General features: G+C 27.4%; 1 long non-coding RNA gene across 1 annotated transcript; it reads left to right on the plus strand.

Moving 5' to 3' along the window:
- Positions 1–6,663: 6,663 nt before the first annotated feature.
- On the plus strand, positions 6,664–8,313 carry LOC129958851 (uncharacterized). Its single transcript, XR_008783333.1, has 3 exons — positions 6,664–6,796; positions 7,472–7,627; positions 8,176–8,313. It is a non-coding gene; the product is annotated as an uncharacterized LOC129958851 (long non-coding RNA).
- The last annotated feature ends 13,902 nt before the right edge of the window (positions 8,314–22,215 follow it).

Genomic DNA, 22,215 nt, shown 5'->3' on the forward strand with positions numbered 1-22,215 from the left:
CACGGCCATTGGAGGTTCGAATCCCTCATTTGAAATGTATTTCGAGAAAGTAATTGCGTGCTAAAGATAGATTTGGCGTTCATTTCATTATGAAGTTGTTTAATTTGCGACCACACTGCTATAGGATAACAGGTATAATTACTTAAAAGATAACCTCTGAAAGCAAAGGGAATTTAATTTATTTCACAACGCTATTACTCCACTCCACTCCACAGAATCTTTTAATGAAGACTTGTTTGGAATCGGATAAAAATGGATTTATTATAAACCTTTGCTCACAGTTTATAGGCATTTCTTCTTGGTGTAAGGTAGAATGTTTAACTTCAAATCGTTTTCCAAATATACGCACGCGTGAAATTTTCGAAGAATTACAGAATTTCTATAAATGCAAAATTAAAATTAGAATTATCGCATTTTATTCTGCGATATGAATTACGGTTAATTTGAAAACACAAAATCTGCTGTATGAGATTTTTTCATTTAAAAAATAATAAAAGAAAATCGCATGTCATAAATAGCTTCAAATTCGATTTTAGTCATATTTAGCAAATTTCTTATTTATTTCCAATTTTCAAAAAAAAAATCATATTTCTTATTAATTTGATAATACTGAAAAATATGTTTTACAATGTTAATGTAATTATGAATTTATTAAAGAAAAGTTTTGAACCATATATATTTCAATATTCAAGCTTTTTTTTACAATGTCTGTAAGAGTCACTATTTCAGATATGCAGAAAATTTCAAAAGAATAATTTAACAGCACCAATTTAGAAGCATCTCAAATGAGTTTAAAAATGGTCGAATTATTTTTTATTCATGAATGCTTTTCATTCATATATTCAAATATATTTTTTTAGATTAAATATATTTGATACGTACATTTATTTTAAATCTTGAAACTCCTGGAGTCACGAAGTTATAAATTTCCGCTTCATTATATAGAATTATTAAAGCGACTATGAACAGAAAAAAAGAAGAAAATAAAAATAAAAGATTCAACATCCGAAATTATGTTTTTAATTCATCTAAACATTTACAGTTCGCGCCTAGAATTAATAAATCATAAAGTAAACAATCAGTAACTCGTACATTTAATTTCATTTTGATTGGCCCATTTTTGTGCGGATCTTTGACATCACAATTTAAGACTAAATGATCACGACAGTTCAACTTGAAATATCTATATCAAAATATTAAACAGAAAATAGATAGGACATCATTATGGTATTTAAAGAAATTCTAAAGAAAAAACCCAACGCAAAAGCATAAAGGGTAGTATGAAACATTGATATATAATGATGATGGGGTTTGAACAACTAGTTTAACGGATTCTTTACCGAAAACGTTTACTCAGGGACTTCATGCAACAAACATAAGAAAAATTTTCTCTCCTAAATCTATACTTCTGCACCTATAAATCAGAAATGCCAATGGCTGTTAAAATTTTGAGAACAAAAGATGATGTTTTCTGATTTTTCTAAGGTCATGACATCATTCATAATTTTAGGCAGAGAAGTTTTAACTACAGCAGATAAGTTTTGAAAGTATTTAAGCAGTTTCATTTCAAGTAATGCTTTTTTTAACTCAAAAATTAATATTATGAACTTTTAAAAAAGCCGCACGAAAATGTTTAGAAAGAAATTTAACCAATTGGAATCTTGAAAGAGACTCGATTATTTCTGTATAACAAGGCTTATTATGCTCGGAGATGAAGAAAAGAACATTTGGTTTTAAGCAAATAGTAAATTTTAATGATTGAAAAATGGAATGGTCGATTCAAAGTATGTAATTTCTTCCTTAAATGACGAAAACGAGTGAAATATTGGAGTTTTTGCTCTGCACATGAAAAGCTGAATTTTTGAAGAAGTTTTAATTCAGTAGAATAAGTCACAAAACACTAATACGTTCATTATTCAGAGAATTCACATTTAAAGGTTAAGAATTTGATATGGATGGAAAATTCAATTATTCTCAGGTTCAATCGAGAGGGAAAATATACGAATGCAAAATATGCGGGAATATCCATTTTTCAACGACTGTTCAAACTGCTAAAGATCTCTCTTTGGTTTTTCGCAAACATGTTATTTCATATGATTTCATAAGGACAAATTCTAAATGAAAATGAATAGTGCTTCTGGAATCCAAGAAACACTGTAGCACGTAATTTAAATTAGCATTTTCAAAGTACATTAATTTGTCATCAGTTTTCTTTAGTATATCGCTTTTTTTGATAGCCGACAGATTATTTTTAATTTCTTTGTAGAAAATTTCTACGAATGGTCATCAGGATATGGCGTATAAAAACCTTGCTGTTGGAAAAATATTTTGGAAAAAGGTTGTGCACAAGATTACATAAAAGAGAGAAGGATCCTTACATGTTTTCTTCTTTTACGTCGCATTATTTGTATTTTCCTCTCCATTTCAATATATAACAAGATTATTTAGGATATATAAAGTCTCATAGAAGTACATAATTTTTAATCTGAAATCTTATTTTTATAAAAAAAATTTCAAAATTATTTCCGGAAAAATGAAAATTGTTAATCAAAATAAATCGACTTTGAAATGAAGTATATCATAAATATTTATAAATATACATACGCAACAAAATAACTATCCGTGATTACAAAAATCCATGGTAAAAATAAAATCATATTAAAATTGGTAAAAGAATTTTTCTTGTATTCGACCTAAATACACAATCTAATCGAGATTAATTATTATGACCTAGAGATATTTTCTTTTTCCTTATACAGGGTTCCTCTTGCCATTAGACCGATTTCAGCTCCGAAATGAAATCATTTCAGGTTCGGATTCAAAATCCACTGGGTTTGGGACCAGTTGTGTTGGTATTTGATGTGAAAATTCAAACTTTTTCATGCTGGTGCAATTCGGATTCTGTAGTAGTGTCATCTTCTCTGCCCTGACTCATTTTCTGGTCATTCCATAATTTCTGATCATAATTCAAAATTAGAAAATATCATTTCAGCAGTCATTACTTCCCTAAAATATTGGCATTATCAAATTATGGTAATTATGCAATTTTTAGAAAGCACCTTGCCACATTTTTTATGAAAGTGAAGAATACTACTTCATAATGAGAAAAATATAAATGTGGTTGACGTGAAGCTGACATAAATTCAAAACTGTATAGATAGTTGCATTCACTAAATACAAAGAAAAGACAAATTAACAATTTCATTTAAAAATATAGGATAACTTTATGATCTTATATAAAATACTGCTTACTGCGTTACCAAATACTGACCACAAAGTCTATTCATTTGGAATAATGGTCGCACAGTATACTTACTGTACAAAAATTGTAAAAAAATTCTCCACGGTTTTCCAAGTATTTTTCTGTTATTATACATTTCTTCAGTGTTTATCACAAAACCAAATTACTTAAGAAAACGTGGAAGGATAGTTAATGTATGCGCATCATTACAATAACTTTTTCACGCTTTGTGTCGGTGTTGCAAGAGTATCATATCATGGGGGATTCGTTAAGAATGCAAATCAACATTGCAAGGAAAGCATTATTTCTGCACAAACATATTACAAAAATATATACCTTAAAGTTAATTTTTGAAACCTTTATAATTTGAAACGAGCGCAAATTTAACTTTATTAATATAAATTATTTAACTTGCAAATTTAAAAATTAAAAGACGTACACTATAATATATATATATATATATATATATATATATATATATATATATATATATTTGAATTTAGCGAATAAAATAAGAATATCAAAACACTTAAATGTTTTCGTATTGCTTTAAAAAACTAATTTTAAACAATATATTTTGAAAGTGTACAATGCATTCTATTTATAAAAACTATAGAACAATTTAATAAAATTAAAATTAAATTATTTGGAGATTTTGTTTATTATAAATTTAGTAATTTGTCTCAATGCTTTTCCGAAAGCAAGTATAATAGCTATAAAATTTGAAAGAAATTCGAATGAATATATGTATATATACATACACACATGTGTGTCTATATGTGTGCATGTGTCTCTTTGTATGTGAAATAATAAGATAAAAACATTTCGATAAATATCATAAAAAAATTTAATTGCAAACAATATTATTAATTGTTTTTCTCTGCAACCACCGTTAAACATGAAAAATGTTGACTGTTACTTCCGTTTCCTACACATTGATGTTAATTTCAAAAATTCCCTTTCAGCTGGAAAAAATGTCTATTAAGAAGTTAATAGACAATGAGTCAATTCTAATCATGATTCAGCATTTTTTAATAAATATATACTTAAAACAAAAATAAAATGTTTGAAATGAAACAATTAATTATATTTTAAGTTGGATATGCCATTAAATGAGCTATTTGAAAAGTTTGTTACGTAAAGTTTTGCATACTATCGATCCTTTCAATCATATTTAGTAAAATATTCTTCCATTCCTATAATTAAAGAAAATCGATCCACTTTTTTGCAAAAGAACCTCACCGAGTTACGATTATTTGAATTCCATTACAAAACAGTCAACATCACTTCAGTCAAAAACTACCAAATAATTAACACATGATACTCCAAACCGATATTAATAAGTTCTAAATTCGTTTAAATTAGTGATATCCAAACGTTGATTTCTCAGTTAATTTTAAATGTTAAGGAGTAATAATTGTAATTTCTAAAATTTAAACAGTGGAGTATATTCTGTTTAATTTCATAAAAAAGAATCCTAGACTACGTGCAAAATTTTTAATAGATTTATCGGAACACGTATTAAATAAAGTACTATGAAACACAATTATTTACGCAATTAAAACACTTTTAACAAGAAATCTATGCCTATCTCTGACGGTTTTAAAAATCACCTACGTACTTTCAATTAGAATGGAAACCCTAATTGTGGTTTGTCAAATTTCCTAAGTTGATTTAGTCTGAAAACAAAAAGGGCAAATTGAAATTTTGATACATAATGATGCTCGCGTTGAATAACAAGTTTGACGGTCCATTTACCAAAAATGATACCTTAGGACACTAAATAATCAACATACGAAACATTTTTTTAATCCATCTATGCTTCTCTACATGCTTGCCAGAATTATTACTGGCAATGACAACATTTTGCAGAGAATATGTTTTCTGATTTTTCCCAAGTCATGATGTCATACATTATCTTTGAGAAAGAAGTGTATATTAACCGCAGGTGAGTTTTCAAGATATTTAAAGTCTGATTTTAATTCAGTTAGAGAATTTATTCATCGAAAACTAAAGCTTATGAACTTTTATAATCTTAAGAATTGAAAAGATTGTAACTTTTATGAATGCTGAATTATTTTTAAGAAAGAGATATAATTACAACCGAATAATAGAAATTATTGTGTTTGGAGTCGAACCGATGAAATTTTATATTATCGCCTTTGTTAAGTTTTAAAGATTGAAAAAAAGAATGTCAAATTCCAAGTAAGAAATTCCTTCCTGAAATGTGTAAAACATGTGTGAAAATAGTTTTTACTTCAATTAAAACCAATATTTTTGAGATAATTTTGAATGAGAGTTTAATTTACTACAGGCTTATTAGTTCATTTTTTTAGGGAATTCATATTTAAAGGTTACAAATTTAATATGGAAGAAAAATTAAGAAATTCTGTTGTGCAATTGAAAGGAAAAGTACATGAATGTAAAATATGCGGTAGAAAATGCAGTACCAAAGGCAATTTAGACCGACATTTAATTATTCATGAAACAAATAGTAAGCAAATGAAAAAGAATGTATGCGAGATATGTGATAAAGGATTTAATATAAAAAGTGCATTAAATGCGCACTTGCTCATCCATAAAAACGAAAAACCTTATGCTTGTGAAGAATGTGGTCAATCTTTCAACAGAAAAGATCATTTAAAAAATCATTTGCGCACTCATACAGATGAAAAACCTTACATTTGTGATGTCTGCAGCAAAGCATTTTCGACTAGAAGCGCTATTAAAAGACATCTAAGAATTCATACGAAAGAAAAACCTTATGTATGTGATATATGTGGCAAATCTTTTACACAGGCAAACCATTTAAAAACACATTTACGTATTCATACAAAAGAGAAACCTTACACCTGCGAAGTCTGTGGCAGAGCGTTTTCACAGAGATGTTCTTTAAAAAGACATTCAAACACTCATAGCAATGAAAATCCCTAATCCAGCAACGTCTATTTTGAAGCGTTTTATGATAATTGTAATTTTAAAATCCATTTATATATTCATTCAACTAGAAAATTTTAATCCCCAGAACTAGTATTAACAATTTTAGTGTAACAATACATTATGGTTCCTTACGGAACTTCTTCTAAAGAAAACTTCACAAAAAATAAAAGGAATTCTCTTAAAAGAAAAACCTTCCATCGAACATTAGATTTCCGAGCAAGTATTCCTTTTTTTACGTTTTTTGGGAATAGTTTTCTTGTTGGAATCCAGATAGAAAAACTACTTTCAGCTCATTATTATATGCAGAAAATCAAAAATTATTGGGAAAACTCTGTGTTACTTACTTTCTTATTTCATTATAATTCAAATTGGATGTTTGATTATTCAATCAGAATACTGATGTGTGTCCTAATCTTCATGACATTAGTTTATATTTGCAACACGGAATCTGGCCTCTAAAGTATCATCTTTAAATAGAGAAACCAGAAAGTGTAAAATGATGGATGAATGTAACCCTGTTCGAGAAGAAAAGGGGCATTTTGAAGTCAAGACTGTGTAAAGTTTCTAATTCGATGCTTGACATTCCTGGAATGATTCGGTTGTATAAAAACACAGGTAAATGCTCTTTCATTTTATTTGTACTCTAAAATCGATCAATATATTTTCCACACATTGTAAATTTTGTATAAACAATTGATTGTATTAAACAATTGATTTTTGATTTTGTATTAAACAATTTGTGCAATTTTAGGCTAGAAACATGCCAGAAAAAAATCAATTATGTATGTTGGTTTGACATTGGTATTTTTCACTCTAATTGATGTTATTTGATTTTTATAGTAAGTACCAATAATTTTTGCGAAGCATAAAATACCATAACAGATCGATTGCATAAGATCTACAAAAAGTTGAAGAGCTGCTTCTGAGTTATATATATATATATATATATATATATATATATATATATATATATATATATATATATATATATTGTTTCGAGTTGAAATTTTCGAAAAATTCATATACGTCTTTTTACCATTCGTTCGATATTTTTAAATTAAAAATTGAATAATAAATAGTTAAAGTGTCAAAATAATGCAACGTCTTGAATGGTGCCTAGAAAACACGATTCGAATGCAAAGGGTTGATTTTTTAAACTGAATTCTTTGAAACCTTTTCGAATAAAATTATTTAAAATTAATATAATTGCAAATTAAATTTAATTTTTAGCTTATAATATTTATGAAAAAATTTGATTCTATTACTGAATTCATGTTCTGTTATTTTTAGATTATTTTTCAAGAAATTAGAAGTGTGAAATATTTTGCTTCTGAATCTGTGGCAGAAGTCACCTTTTTCAAATCCTCGTCTCTTAGATCGGAATTTTCCAACAATTTCCTAATACCAATCATTTGGATTCTAACTGGAGTTCTTTGTTATCTACTAGTATTTATCATGTTCATATAAGAGTCAATGACTGCTGTTTTTATAGATATCGGTGTGGTTATGCTCCTTTACAACCGATTTTACATATTAGCCTTTGAATATTGATGCATTATGTGCCTAAATGTATAAATTCTCCGATTAATTAAAAGTATTTTCTAGACCATTTCAATTTCAGCTGACGTCTAATACAATATATATATATATATATATATATATATATATATATATATATATATATATATATATATTCAACAAAATCATTTTTTTTATATTAGGAGGACGAGTTAAGTCATAAATGATTTTAGGAAAATAAATTAAAATGTTTTTTAAATATTCGTTCTAACTGCTGTATTTCTGATATTTCAATTGAGTATCAATACTGAGATTTTAGAAAAATTGTTCATTTGAACAGATATTCTAAATGAGTATTTATATAAGGATATTTTTCAACGTAAATACATACAACGTTTTTTTAAATAAAATTTTAATTTTTTTAACGTCTATCATTCAAAAAAATATCACTGGACTAATATTCTTCCTCTCAACAGTTCATCCTTCTGACATCTTCCTGAAATGCATTTTTTCTGATGAAGAAGCAACACTGCATCTAACATTGTTCGTTATCTGGAGTAATCTCTGTAACAGTGAGTTTCTCTCCGCAAGTAAGGAATTTCATTCTGCATAATCCGGAGAAATTAAGTGTTGTCCCTCACATAAACTCGATATCCAAAAAACCGTCTTCAATTAAATGCCACTATTACGTCAGATTTTACTGTTTTTTTTTTTAATCTTCATTTTTGATACCTATTTTTATCAATTTCCACATTTAAATAAAATGTTTTTAAGACTATGGTTTATGTGTTTTATTTATTGAACTGATATTTTTCGATTATATTTTATGCTCGATATATATTAATAATATGCAATATAAGAATTCTATTTTTCTGGAAAAGAAAAAGACAAAGAAAACATTCCAATTTTGTGAAACTGTGGAAGTAAATAAACTTAGTAATTTGTTTCTTTTTTTGTTATTGATGACTGAAAACTGTTTTTCTAATCTCAGAAATACTGTGCCACATAATTTAAATTAATATTTCTCAAAACTAATTTTTTTATCACTGAATGTTTATTATATTATTGTGTTGGTTGTCGACAGCTTATTTTTTATATAAAACTAGGTTTCTTTAGGAAATTTTTCTCTAATATATACGGAATTCCATTTCATAATTTACAAGGGGGATTAATGAGATTTCTGTTTCTACAGTGTAGGCACATTTATTATATTTTAAATGATTTAAGGTACCAGTTGTTTGTAAAAGCGGTTTTTAAAAATGAGTTAATTAAAAACCACTTTTACAAACAACTTGTATTAGCATGCTAAGATGTCCTTTTTGTTCTTTCATTTTTTCCGTTCAACCTTTAATTCATAATTAAAAAAAATATGGAACATTCTATTTACTTCTTTACGAAAATCTTCACTAGAAATCGTCATACAAAAAAATACAATAATTAATTAAAATAAATAATTGATAATTTAGTTCAAAAAATATTAAAATACTGTAATGTTACCAATATGAGACAAATTAAATAAAATTATGTTAGAAAATAAGTCTAAGAAATTGGAACACTCCAACCAATCGAAGTATGTGCGAATGTACAAATTTCTTTAAGTAATATAAAAAAAAATTATTGAAATAACTTTACAAGTGTATTAAAGAGGAAAAATTAATTTTTTTTTCCTGAAAAGTCTCGCATTTTTTCAAAAAATTAATGCTTAAATATCAATTGCAGGCAGTGAATATAAAATATTTTCTATAAAAATTAGAATTGGAACCATATTTCAATGCATTCCAACTTTTCAATTAAAGTTACTGATTTCTATTTTCCTTTGAAATATATAGTGATTTTGCAGCCTTTCATTATTGTTTACTGTGGTACAGACACTTTATTTTGTTTCCATCTTTAGATTTTTTTATGAATTAAACTACTTTTCTATTTCGATATTATGGAAAAAAAAGATGGTTTTTAAAAAGAACTTTGCATTTATAATTTTCAAAATATTACTGTTTCTTTTAGCATTTGGTTTGGAATTAATAGTTCTGTCATTTATAGGAGGAATCTCTGGGATTCGAACTTCGTACAGAAACCAACTGTATTAGATCGTACAGATTGCTTTGAATTTAAATACGTATTCGAAAAATGTATATACTATGACATTGCGAAAAAATAATTAAAAAATTTCTAATAATATTCAGATTTTTTAAGAATATGTTTGCACATAATCTGTATGTTTAATGTTAGAATGGTAAATATTCTGTTATCTTCACCATTTAATTGAATTTTTAAAACAGAAATACAAATATCACAATACAAAATTGGAAACCATTTTTTATAACATTCCAGTATGCAAAGTTATATTTTAATATATATCAATACATGTTTTATCTTTCAAGGAATATGCATGAAATTTTCTCTTTCTTTAAATTGGTGTCTTTAGTTCTAAACATACTGCTTGAATTTTCATACTTTTAAATGGATGATTTACACTAAGAAATTTATTTAAAACTTCCTAATTTTGGGTAATTTCTTTTTTAAGTCTGTGTTATATAAATATTAAATGGATTCGTTTCTGTATTGAATATTTCTGTAATATAAACACAGTTTCATTTCACATAGTTTAAAGCCGATCAATTAGATTCGACTCATTGTCTTTCGACCATTTAGCATCATTTGTTATATTTTACACTATGTAAGCTAAATAAATAAGTTAGATAACCAAATTTTATAAATGCCTTCCGGTATAATCAAAGAAATTTAATTTTTTCTTCGAATTACATTTAATTGAAAATTATAAAATCATTATCTGTCTAGTTCAAAGTCTTTTGCACTTATTTTGGTCAGAAATAGTCATAGTACCAATAATGTGGTTTTGGAACTCGTGGAAATTTTATCTTAGAGGGTCGTTAAAATCTCGAATTTGAAAATTTTCAGTTTACAATAATTTCTTTCTTCTGTGTACTTCAGAAATTAATAATGCATATCTAGAACCAAATTGATTTTTTAATTACTTTGAGAGCAGCATTTAATATAATAGTATCAGCATTATGAAGTATCTGGGCAAAGAATAAGTTTTATTGAAAGTGAATTAAAATGATTCGCTTCATCAGTTATATAAAGAATGAAAAGGAAATGAAATCATTAGTCAATGCTTTATTTATGGAATTTAATGCTTCGTATACTATATCAGTGATAAAAATTGTATGCACTTTGCTTTAAACTGCTATTAAATAAGTTATTTTTAATTTGGACAAAGTATTCTAGTTGTAAACTATATAAAATTTTAATATAAATAAAAAAATTCTTTTCGATTTACAAAGAGAATTTATTGAAAATTTGGCAATTTTTCTTAGAGTTTCTGGATGTTGATCTGTTTTGTCAGAAAGTTGAAAAGAAAAAGATTGAAAACGAAAGATCATTTCCATTCATGATATTCGATTCAGTAAAAACTAAAATATAAGAAAATTTTACAAAAGGATTTAGGTATGATATTTGGAATAAAAAACTGACCAAGATTAACCTCTGCGATCACCAAATTTAAACCATTCTTTTCTGCTATCACTATGAAATTTAGTTTACAGCACTTTTTCAAGAAGGAATTGAATCGAAAAACGTTTTTATTTTTATGATTCTGTGAATTAAAATGCTATGTACCTCAGTAAGGTGCCCTTCCGGTTTTATAGTATTTATTGCATAACTGGTTGCAATAATAAATAATGCTATGCATAATTGGTCATGTATTGGTAAATAAAAAGGACCCGTTGTCATTAGTACTATGTTTAAATGTGTGATATTTAATCATTCTTATTCAGGCTCTCACATTAATGTATACGGATTATGAAAATTCATTTAATTAATGCAAAGCGTTACTTATGCAATGTTTCATGATTAATCGTTCTTATTCAGTCTCTCACTTTGTTTTACACGGATTATGAAAAGAGTGGTTTACTTATGCAACTATGAAAAGAACATATTATCTGGAGTCGCCGCGACTGTTCATTTTTAATCTTTCACTTCCATAAGAGTTTTGCACAATTCAAATAGTTCTTCTGAATTTCATATTTACTTGGAATACCAACGCAGCTTGTTTACTAGCATCATTTTATAGTTTCAGTGATCTTAAAAGTGGCCAAAAGCTGTCACACAACTGAGTAGTAAGATATTTAGAGGTATTACAACCGTTATAATATTCAATTATAATTGCGATATTTGAGCCATTGATAAAAATACTGTAAAAATAAATGTGATAAGTACTCTCTACTCTCTTTCGATGAATGTCTGATTTCAGATTCCATTTTCACAATTAAATTTAAGATTTCAGATCATCGATTATTTCAAGTAAGTATGGCCAATGAAGATAATTATTCCCCTTCCTATTTTTTCCTTAGTTTTCTAAAAAAATTGTTTTTTTTCTTTGTCTTTTCTCAATGAATAAAGTACTAATTGCTCAAAATTCAGTTTAATTTTTGTGAAAAGAAATTTTTTAGTTCAGTTTTAAATGAATTGACTGCAAAAGAAAATTTTGAAATGTTGTCAAATATTGAAATGTGCTAAGAAATGCAAACACTGCTGAAAAATCACAGAAAGATATGCCAGAATAAATGTTTATAAATTGTTGAATTAATGAATGTAAACAAGTATTCTAGCTCCTTTGGACTCCTGTTTTAGCAGAAAGTTTCATAAAATTTCTTCTTATTTATTCCAGAAACAGACTTTTTTTGACAAAATTCAACGCATATAACGGAAGTCTATTTATTTTCTCTTATATTCAATAAAATAATTCATTTCTACAAATCAATAACTATACGGTGAAGGGCAAACGAGTCAAATATAAGAACCAATTCTGTATAATTACGTTGTAAAAACGATCAAATCTCATGAAAAGAACAAAAAGATAACAAACAAGTATAGCATCATTGGTCTTGAAATGTCATATGAAGTCCTAAAAAAGAGATTTTTCCAACAATGGTAAAAAGGTTAAAATATCAATGACATTTTAAAGATGAAAGTATAGGAGCAGTTACTAGATGGAATCAAAATACAAAAATTTAAATTAGCGATAGATAAAAAAAAAGTCGTTGCAGGTCATTTATTTGATGTGTCTTCAAGTAGTTTTTATGGATAGAAGCGTTAAAAGTTTCATTGGGAAAAGCTTTGATGATGAAAGCAGCATTTGAAAGCATTCGAAAAGCAGAAAGATGATGGATTCTGACCGATATAAACAGTTGTTGGAGGGACATTACTACAACTGATTTCTACTGGCATTATTGCTACTGTAATATACCCGCTAGTGTTATCTATTGTAGACGGTTTTGTAACCATAGAAAATTAAGTAGTACAAAATACAGTAATTAATATTTAAGAAGTGTTAACACTTGGGGGCAATAAATCAGTTTTTAATTTTGCTCTACTTTTTTTCTTTATATAGGTGAAAGCTGGATAGATGCGAAAAATTAAAGCATTAGTTCATTCGCAATTGTTGCAATTCTCTCTGGATTTCCATACAATGCTATCATCACCACAATTCCGAAACACCGATGGTCAATATCCAACGGCTAGAGGTTCTTGAATGACCGAAGCACTTGCTCTAAATAGAACGAACTCGATTCAGAATATATAATCTAACATAAAGATGCATTTACTCTGCCTTAAAATACTCTGGTAATTCGGCACAACTTTTGATTAGAATTAGTTGCTTAGCGTAAATGTTGACCATCTCTCTATGCAGAACAAATAAGTACATGTTTCACCTCTTGACGTTGAAACTCTGTGGAAATTTCTTCTATTGATACGCATAACAAATTTTAGCAGTAGAAAATTCCTATGGAGAAACCATTGAAATACGTGGAGAAAACCTGACTGTTACACTTGAAAAGGATTGTAAATTTGTTATTTAATGAAATTTCTTTCAGGATTATATACGATCAGCAAGCCAAATCAAACAGAAATTTGTTAAGATTTTTTTTAATTTTATTAATAGTACCGGTTATGTTTCCTTAATTTAGAAATGGAGAGAGAGAATGATATCTGTCAATGATAACATATGTTTATTTGTTAAGGGGAAAATTTTGGAAATGCCATTGGGGAAAAAAAATGCCATTACCAGCCATTTGTTACCAGCTTCAGTGAGCAAGTTTTTTTGTCTCTCCAGACGAAACAGATAGAATTACATGTACGACGGCATCGGCCATTTTGTAGCTCTACAAGAGAAGGCTGACACCATGTTTTGCGCTTACTTTAGTGCTTACTGGACCCATTCTCCCGAAGACAATTCAGTGAACATTGACCACCTTTAGTCCCAGCCCAATAGAGTGACACTTTTGCGTGAACCCTTGGAGATCGACCACTCGGATGGTTAGGCAATAACCTAATTGATATCCCGGAGATGATAGCACATTATCCATCTAATGAGTCTCCATGCACTCATAGTTTTTAGCTGTCTAAGAGAAGCAAATAGTAAAAAAAGCGGTGATAGATTTTCATGGAGAGCTAACTCTCTTGCAATCCGTCGAAAAATGAAATAATCAAGCGAAAAGCGGACAGTGAATGGGAGGATAACCTGAAAGGGTTGATAGATCCCTGGGAAACTCGTTATTAGGATATCCATACACACGTAAAGAATTTGAGTCCCTGAGAGGGTCTAACGTAGATGCTATCTAAGGAGGAACTACCTTAGAAGAATTGGCCTTTTATTAACTTAAGAATCAAAACTTGCAATTCTAATTACATCAATACAATATCCTACAGCTTTTCCCCTCAATTTCAATAATAGATTTTTAATTTAATTTGATACACTATCTGCAACAATGTTCTTAAATGAAATGATAGAATTCAAACCCATCAATCAAAATTATCAATCGCATGATATTGCTAATCACCACTGTAGGAAGATTTTCACTTTTGCTTTTAATGTATAATATGAAATAGTGAAGTAAGTTTTGAAAATAAATTATTCTGTTAAATTCATACCTTATAATAGCATCCAATAACAAGGAAAAGTTTTCTAAAAATGCTTATTATGTAAGTCATTTAACAGCCTAAGATATCAAAATATCGAAAATACAAACTGCTCGTCAAAGCCGACTATTATTCCATAAAGCCCTAGAACTATCAATTCTCAAGTTTCTTTCCCTGCGGTTGTTTATGCAATTTTATTTAAAAGTTCCTGAATATGTATATTTTCTGTTTCTAAACCTTTAATCTATTTCATAATTTATGATTACACACATTATGAAGTCTAAAAAGTAATTCTAAAAGTATTACTAGCAATCAAACCTTAATTACTAGATAAATAAATTCAAATATTTTTTTGACATCAATAAAAAAAAAGAAACACTTACATTTTGGGATGAAGCGACTCAAAAATCAAATGCAAAAATCAATCGTTACAAACGTCAAACATGTCTAGTGAATATGTATAATGAGCGTGCTCTCATCTCAAAATTATTAAGATTGCAACATGTCTTCCCCTTAAAAATTTGAAATTCCTGCATCTTAAAGAAAAATGTTTAAAGAAAATATTTAAAGAATTAATATTTAAGAAAAAATTTAAAGCAGAATTAGAGATAGCTCTTTTATACAAAGCTAACTCAATATTTTGTTCGTCCCGAGCATTGAAGGTCCGAAATCCTCATTTGGAATGTATTTCGAGCAAAGTGATTGCGTGTTAAAGACAGGTTGCAGAACTATTTAGCGTTCATTTCGTTAAGTTATTTATTTGTCGATCAGATTGCAGTCAGATAACAGATATAATTACGTTAAAGATATCCTCTGAAAGCACAGGGAAGGGAATTTATTTCAGGATGCTATTACTTCACTCCACGGAATCTTGTAATAAACACTTTGATTGGAACGAGGTAAAAATGGATGTTCCGTTTATAGATATTTCTTCCCTATGTAATTTAGAAAGTTTAACAACAAGTCGTTTTCCAAATGTGAGCGTGCATAAAATTTTGGAACAATTACAGAAATTCCTATTAATGTAAAATTAAAATTAGAAACTATATGAAATGTGGATCATTTGAAATTGAAACAACAGCTGTATGAGTTTTTTAATTTACAAAAGTTATAAAGTGTAATCACATGGAATAGACCACATTAAAATTCGAAATGAATCCTCTTTAGCGAATTTTGAACTTATTTGCTCTTTTTGAAACAAACGCGGGAAATAATTTATTTTGATATTACTTGAAAACATATTTTACAAAGTTAATTTAATTAAGAATTTATTAGAAAAAATAATTTTAAAAATTTTGCTACAAGTTATTTTAATGTTCGAGTAATTTGTGTAATGCTTATAAGAGGCAATAATTATGAAATGTAGAAAATTGCAGCCTAATCATTAAAAAAAAAAACATTTTAAAAGCCTTTCATTTGAATTTTAAATTAGTCATTTTTTGCAAAAATGCTTTTTGGACGAATTTCTAAATTAAATAATATATTTTAAATATAATCAATACGTATATTTATTTTAATTCTCAAAACTCCAGAATATGTCAAAAATACCGTTTTCGTGAAAAATATGCATTTTCTGTTTTTCTTCAAAATACATTATCTGGAGAAGAATTACAGTTACAGATACAGGATTTTAATACACTGAATCTCTCAAACATCAATCAATCAATTTATTCTCAGTAAATTAAGAAAACAAAAGTTTCAAGTATAATAGCAATAAAATTTAGACGGAAATTATAAGGGATTATATATATATATATAGATAGATATATATAGATATATACATATATATAGTTTCATTTCCTACTAATTGAAACTAATTCGGAAACCTCTTATTCAGCTAGAAAATTGAGTATTAGGAAGCTAATATACAAATTGCCCATTCGAATCGAAATCCAGCAGTTTGTTTGAAACAATATGAATATATATATACTTAAAAGGGAAATAAAATTTTTCAAATGAAGTAAATAATTATATTTTATGTTTAATATGGCATTAATATAACTACTAAAAATGTTCTATCTAAAGTTTTAGATAATTTTGGTCTTATTAAAAACATTTAGTGAAATATTTTTCGATTTCTAAATATGAAATAAAAAAATATCGATTCGCCATTCTGCAACAGAACCTATCGAGTTACGATGATTTGAATTCTATTATAAAGCATTCAACACCACTTCGAGAAAACAGTACCAAATAAATGACAAATAATATTCCAGAGAGATATGAACACACTATAAAGTCGTTTAAATTAGTGATATTAGAATGTTTATTTCTCTATCAACTTTAAATGTAGATGAGTAATAACTGCTATTTTTAAAATTTCAGACAGAAATATAATCTACTAAATTGGATTAAAAAAATCTAGACTTTGTACAAAATTTCACATTTTCTAATTGTTTCAGAAGAACATCTATTAAATGAAATAACATGAAATACAATTATTTACGCCGTTATAGAAACTTTCTACAACATTATACCAATCCTTGAAGGTTTTAATCCTTGAAAGTGCAAAGGATAGTATGTAATGCCATTATATACTGAACACTAGCTGTAGATTGAACATCTAGTTTGACAGTTGCTTTACAAAAAATTATACCCAAGGACACTATGTAATCAACATAAGTAACATTTTTTCAATCCATATATGCTTCTCTGCCTGCCCGCCAGAATTATTATTGGCAGTGAAATCATTTTGTAAAGACGAATTTTTCGGATTTTTCGCAGGTTCATACATTATTTTTGGTAGAGAAGTGTAGATTAACAACAGTCAAGTTTTGAAGATTGTAAAAAGGTCCATATTATTTCAGGTAAAGCATTTTTTTCATCGAAAAACCAAAGTTTATAAACTTTTATAATCTTAAGAATTTAAAAGACTCTAACTTTTATGAATGCTGCATTATATTCGAGAAAGACACATAATTATGACCTTGTAATAAGGCGTTTTGTGTTTTGAGTCGAATAAATAATATAAACTGTAATTTATATTTTAAAAAAGCATCTATTTTTGAAGAACTTTTAAGTGAGAAATTTAATTTACTACACGCTGATCAGTTCATTAATCCAGGAAATCAAATTTAAGTGTAAATTTTTCATATGGAAGAAAAACTAAATCATAAACTCTTTCAATCGAAAGAGAATGTACATGAATGTAAAATATGTGGTAAAAAATGCAGTACTAAATTCAATTTAAGCCGACATTTAATTATTCATACACATGAGAAACCGAATGTATGCGAGATTTGTGGTAAAGCATTTAAACTAAAAGGAACTTTAAAAGCGCATTTGCTTATTCATACAGGAGAAAAATCTCTTGCTTGTGATGTATGTGGTAAATCTTTCGCTCAAAAAAGAAATTTAAAAAGTCATTTGCGTAGTCATACTGATGAAAAACCTTATATCTGTGACATCTGTGGCAAAGCATTTTCGGACAGAAGTAATTTTAAAAGACATCTACGAATTCATACGAAAGAGAAACCTTATATCTGTGATGTATGTGGCAGAACTTTTGCGCGTAGATACACTTTACAAATACATTTATGTATTCATTCAAAAGAAAAACCTTATGCCTGCGAAGTCTGTGGCAAAACATTTACGCAGAGAGGTCATTTACAAAGACATTTACGTATTCATACAAAAGAAAAACTTTATGCCTGCGAAGTCTGTGGCAAAACGTGTACGCAGAGTAGCGATTTACAAGAACATTTACGCATTCATACAAAAGAAAAACCCTATACCTGCGAAGTGTGTGGCAAAGCGTTTTCGCGCAGAAGTTCTTTAAAAAGACATTTACGCATTCATACAAAAGAAAAACCCTATACCTGCGAAGTGTGTGGCAAAGCGTTTTCGCGCAGAAGTTCTTTAAAAAGACATTCAAGTACTCATAGAAATGAAAATCCTTAATCCTGCAAAGTCCGTTTTGAAACTTTTTATGATAATACTAATCATAAAACCCATTTATATATTCATTCAACAGTCGTCATATAACATTCACTCTTATTGTCATAGAATGAGTAGTAACGAATTTAGTGTAACAATGCAATATGGGCACTCACATAAAAGAAAAACAAGGAATTCACTAAAAGAAAAGCTTTGTATCGAATAGCAGATGTTTTAACTGCTTTAATTAAGAATTTGTATTCAAGTAGTAGTTCATTTTTTATGTCTTTTGAGAATAGTTGTCTTATTGGACTCATGAGAGTAAAATATAATATTATTATATGCAGAAAATCAAAAAAATAATTGTGAAACTCTATGTTACTCACTTTCTTAATTCATTATAAATAAAAATGAGTGTTTAACATTTCATTCTGAATATCGAGGTGTGTCCTAATCTTTATGACATTAGTTTATATTTGCAAAACCGAATCTGGCCTCTAAAGAAAGTCATAACATATTGGAATAGAGAAGTCAAAAAAGGTAAATTGATGGACAAATTCAACCCTCCTCAAGAAGAACAGGAGCATTCTGACGTAAAGACTTGGTAGACTTTCTAATTCATCGCTTGAAATACCCAGAAAAATTTGATTGCCTGAAAAGAAGGTAAATCTATTTTAATTTATTTGTACTCATGAAATCGATTAACATATTTATCAAATATTTTACATTTTTATATTAACATGAATTAATTTTGTATTAAAAATTTATGCAATATTGTACTGGAAACTTGCTAGAGAAAAATATATATATCTAGGTTGGTGTGACATTGGTATTTTTCTCTGTAATTAATGTTATCTGATATTTACTGTAATTTCTAATTTTTTCGAAACCTAAGAGACCGTAACAGATCGAATGAATAAGACGTGCAATAAGTTCAAGAACTACTCATTTCCATGATTTTAAGAAATACTTTATTACCATTATAACTTTATAGCTTTAGATTTTATTCTTAATTCATTAAAACTATTTTCAAACAAAGAAAAGCAAGAAAATTTTTTTTATATTCGTTCTAACTACTGTATTTTAGTAATTTTAATTGAAGATCAATCCTGAGATTTTAGAAATATTGTGCATATGAATAGACACTCTAAATGAGTATTTATATAAATTTATTTTTCAACGTAAATGTACATTTTGTTTTATAAAATTTATTTAATGTCGATCATAATCATAATGCTGATATTCTCATTTTCAACAGTCAAAATCTTCTGCACCTCCGTCCTGAAATGCTATCTTCCTTACAGAGAAGCAACAATAGATCAAACATGGTTCGTTGTCGGGAGTAATTTCTGTAACAGTGATTTTTCTCTCGACTTGAAAGTGCGCAAGTTCTTTCTGCATAATCCCGAGAAATAATTCCTAGTTTCTCACATAAACTCGATATGTAGGAAACTGACTTGAAGAAAATGACATTATTACCTTAGATTTTACTGCTGTTTTTAGATCTTTATTATTGATATATATTTTAATCCATTTCCATTTTTTAATAAAATGTTTAGTTTATATGTTTTATTTATTTGAGCACTGATATTTTTCGATTATACTTTACGCACGACATCTATTAATAATATGTTGTATCTGGAAAGTAAAAAAATAAAACGTCAATTTTGCGAAGAGGCGGAAGAAATTAAACTTACTGAGATGTTCTTTTTTTTTTTTTTTTTTTTTTTTTTGGTAGCGATGACTGTTCGAATTGCTGAAAAACTGTATTTTGCTATTCGCATGCAAATTAATTTTTCTTGTTTCCATAATAAAAAATTCCGATTGAAAATACATTTTGGGAAATATCGAGATTCATATTTTCTGAGAAAGAAAAACGTTAAATCAATCCAATTTGCGAGGGTGCGGTAGTGAATGAAAAAATGTTTTTCTGATGTTATCCTTTTTTTTTAATGACTGTCCAAACTGCTGAAAAGCTAACATTGTATATTCGCATACAAATTATTTTGTTTTCCTAATGACAAATTCTGAATGAAAATAAAGTTTAAGAGAAAATGACTAGTGTTTTTCTAATATGAGAAATACTATTTCCTATAGTTAAATTAATATTTTTCAAAGTACTTTAATTTGTCATCACTGAATACTTACTGTACCATTTCTTTAATTGCCGACAGCCTATTTTTTACTTTCGTTCAATTTATTTATGACTTAGTTTACGGAATTTTTCTCTATTATAAACAGTTCTATTTCAAAATTCTATTTTCAAAAGGCGGATTAATGATATTTCTATTTCTATCATGCAGCAATATTTGTTATATTTAAAAGATTTAAGATCGAGAAATAAGTTAATTAAACACCACTTTTATAATAAACTTCTATTATCATTCTATGGTCTCTTTTTCTTTCTTTTCGTTGAACCTTTAATTCATAATTCAAAATATTATGGTACATTCTATTTACTTCTTTCACAAAATTTTCACTAGAAGTCGTCATATGAAGCGATGCAATATTTAATTGAAATAAATAACTGATAATTTAGTTCAAAAAATATTAAAATACTGTAATGTCAGCAAGATCATACAAGTTGAAATAAAACTATGTAAGGAAATAAATCTAAAAAATTTTTAACAGTCCATCTCATCGATGTATGTGCGAATATACAAATTTCTTTAACTAATATAAAAAAAATATTCGTAAAAGCATTTAAAAAAATTTTAGAAATAACTTTACACGAGTGTTAATGTGTATGTACACACTTGAAACTTCGAAAATCTTTCAAAATATCAAATATTTTTTTTTATTGCTTAATAATGTTTTCTGATACTTTAGCTTTCAAACGATATCAAGATGGTGTCAATATTCGAAATATTTCTCGAGTTATAATTATTTTTCTTGAGGTGCTTTCATTAAAAATTCTAATTACGGTTTTTTTAAAACTCATTTTATAAAGAATATTTTTTCCACGAAGTTGCTTCATTCAAACAATCATAAGTCAACAGGAATTTAACCAAATACAGTTATTTATATATCAAAATAATCTGTATGAAATAGCGGATGGGTTGTGTATCAATCAATGTTATATTTTTAGAAATACATTTTTAATATCAATTTAAAAGTTAAAATTACAGAAAAAATCTCGCTTTTTCTATTCATTGTTGATGAAAAAATTGTTAAAAGAAAACTATATATTTTTATAACTTGATTGAGGCAGACAACATGAAGATTAATATTAGGCATAATTTCCAACTAGAATTGTGTGTCTGTACAAATTAGAATTTAATATATCGTGTTTCAAAAAATATGCTAATTAGCTCATTAAATATTGTTTAATTAATTAATAATTAGTGCAATAGGGTTTTTTTCTCCCTGAAATGAGTTTAAACATATATTAATGACCTATTGTGAAAAAACTGGATTTTTAAAGTTAAAATTTAAAAAAAAATCTTCTGGTGTATACGTACACCTTAAAAAGGAATTTAGTTTTTTTTAAAGTCTGGAACTTTTTCCAAAAATGAATGCATAAATCGCAATAGCATGCGGCGAGTATAGAATATTTAAAAAAAAAAATAGAATTGGAGTCAAAGTTTAACGTTGAAGTTAACGTTTAATTTTTCAATTAAACATTACTGATTTCTATTTTTCTTTGAAATATATAGTGATTTTACAGAATTTCATTATTATTTACTATGGTTCAGACT

Source organism: Argiope bruennichi, chromosome X1, assembly GCF_947563725.1.
Source record: "Argiope bruennichi chromosome X1, qqArgBrue1.1, whole genome shotgun sequence".
Taxonomy (NCBI): domain Eukaryota; kingdom Metazoa; phylum Arthropoda; class Arachnida; order Araneae; family Araneidae; genus Argiope; species Argiope bruennichi.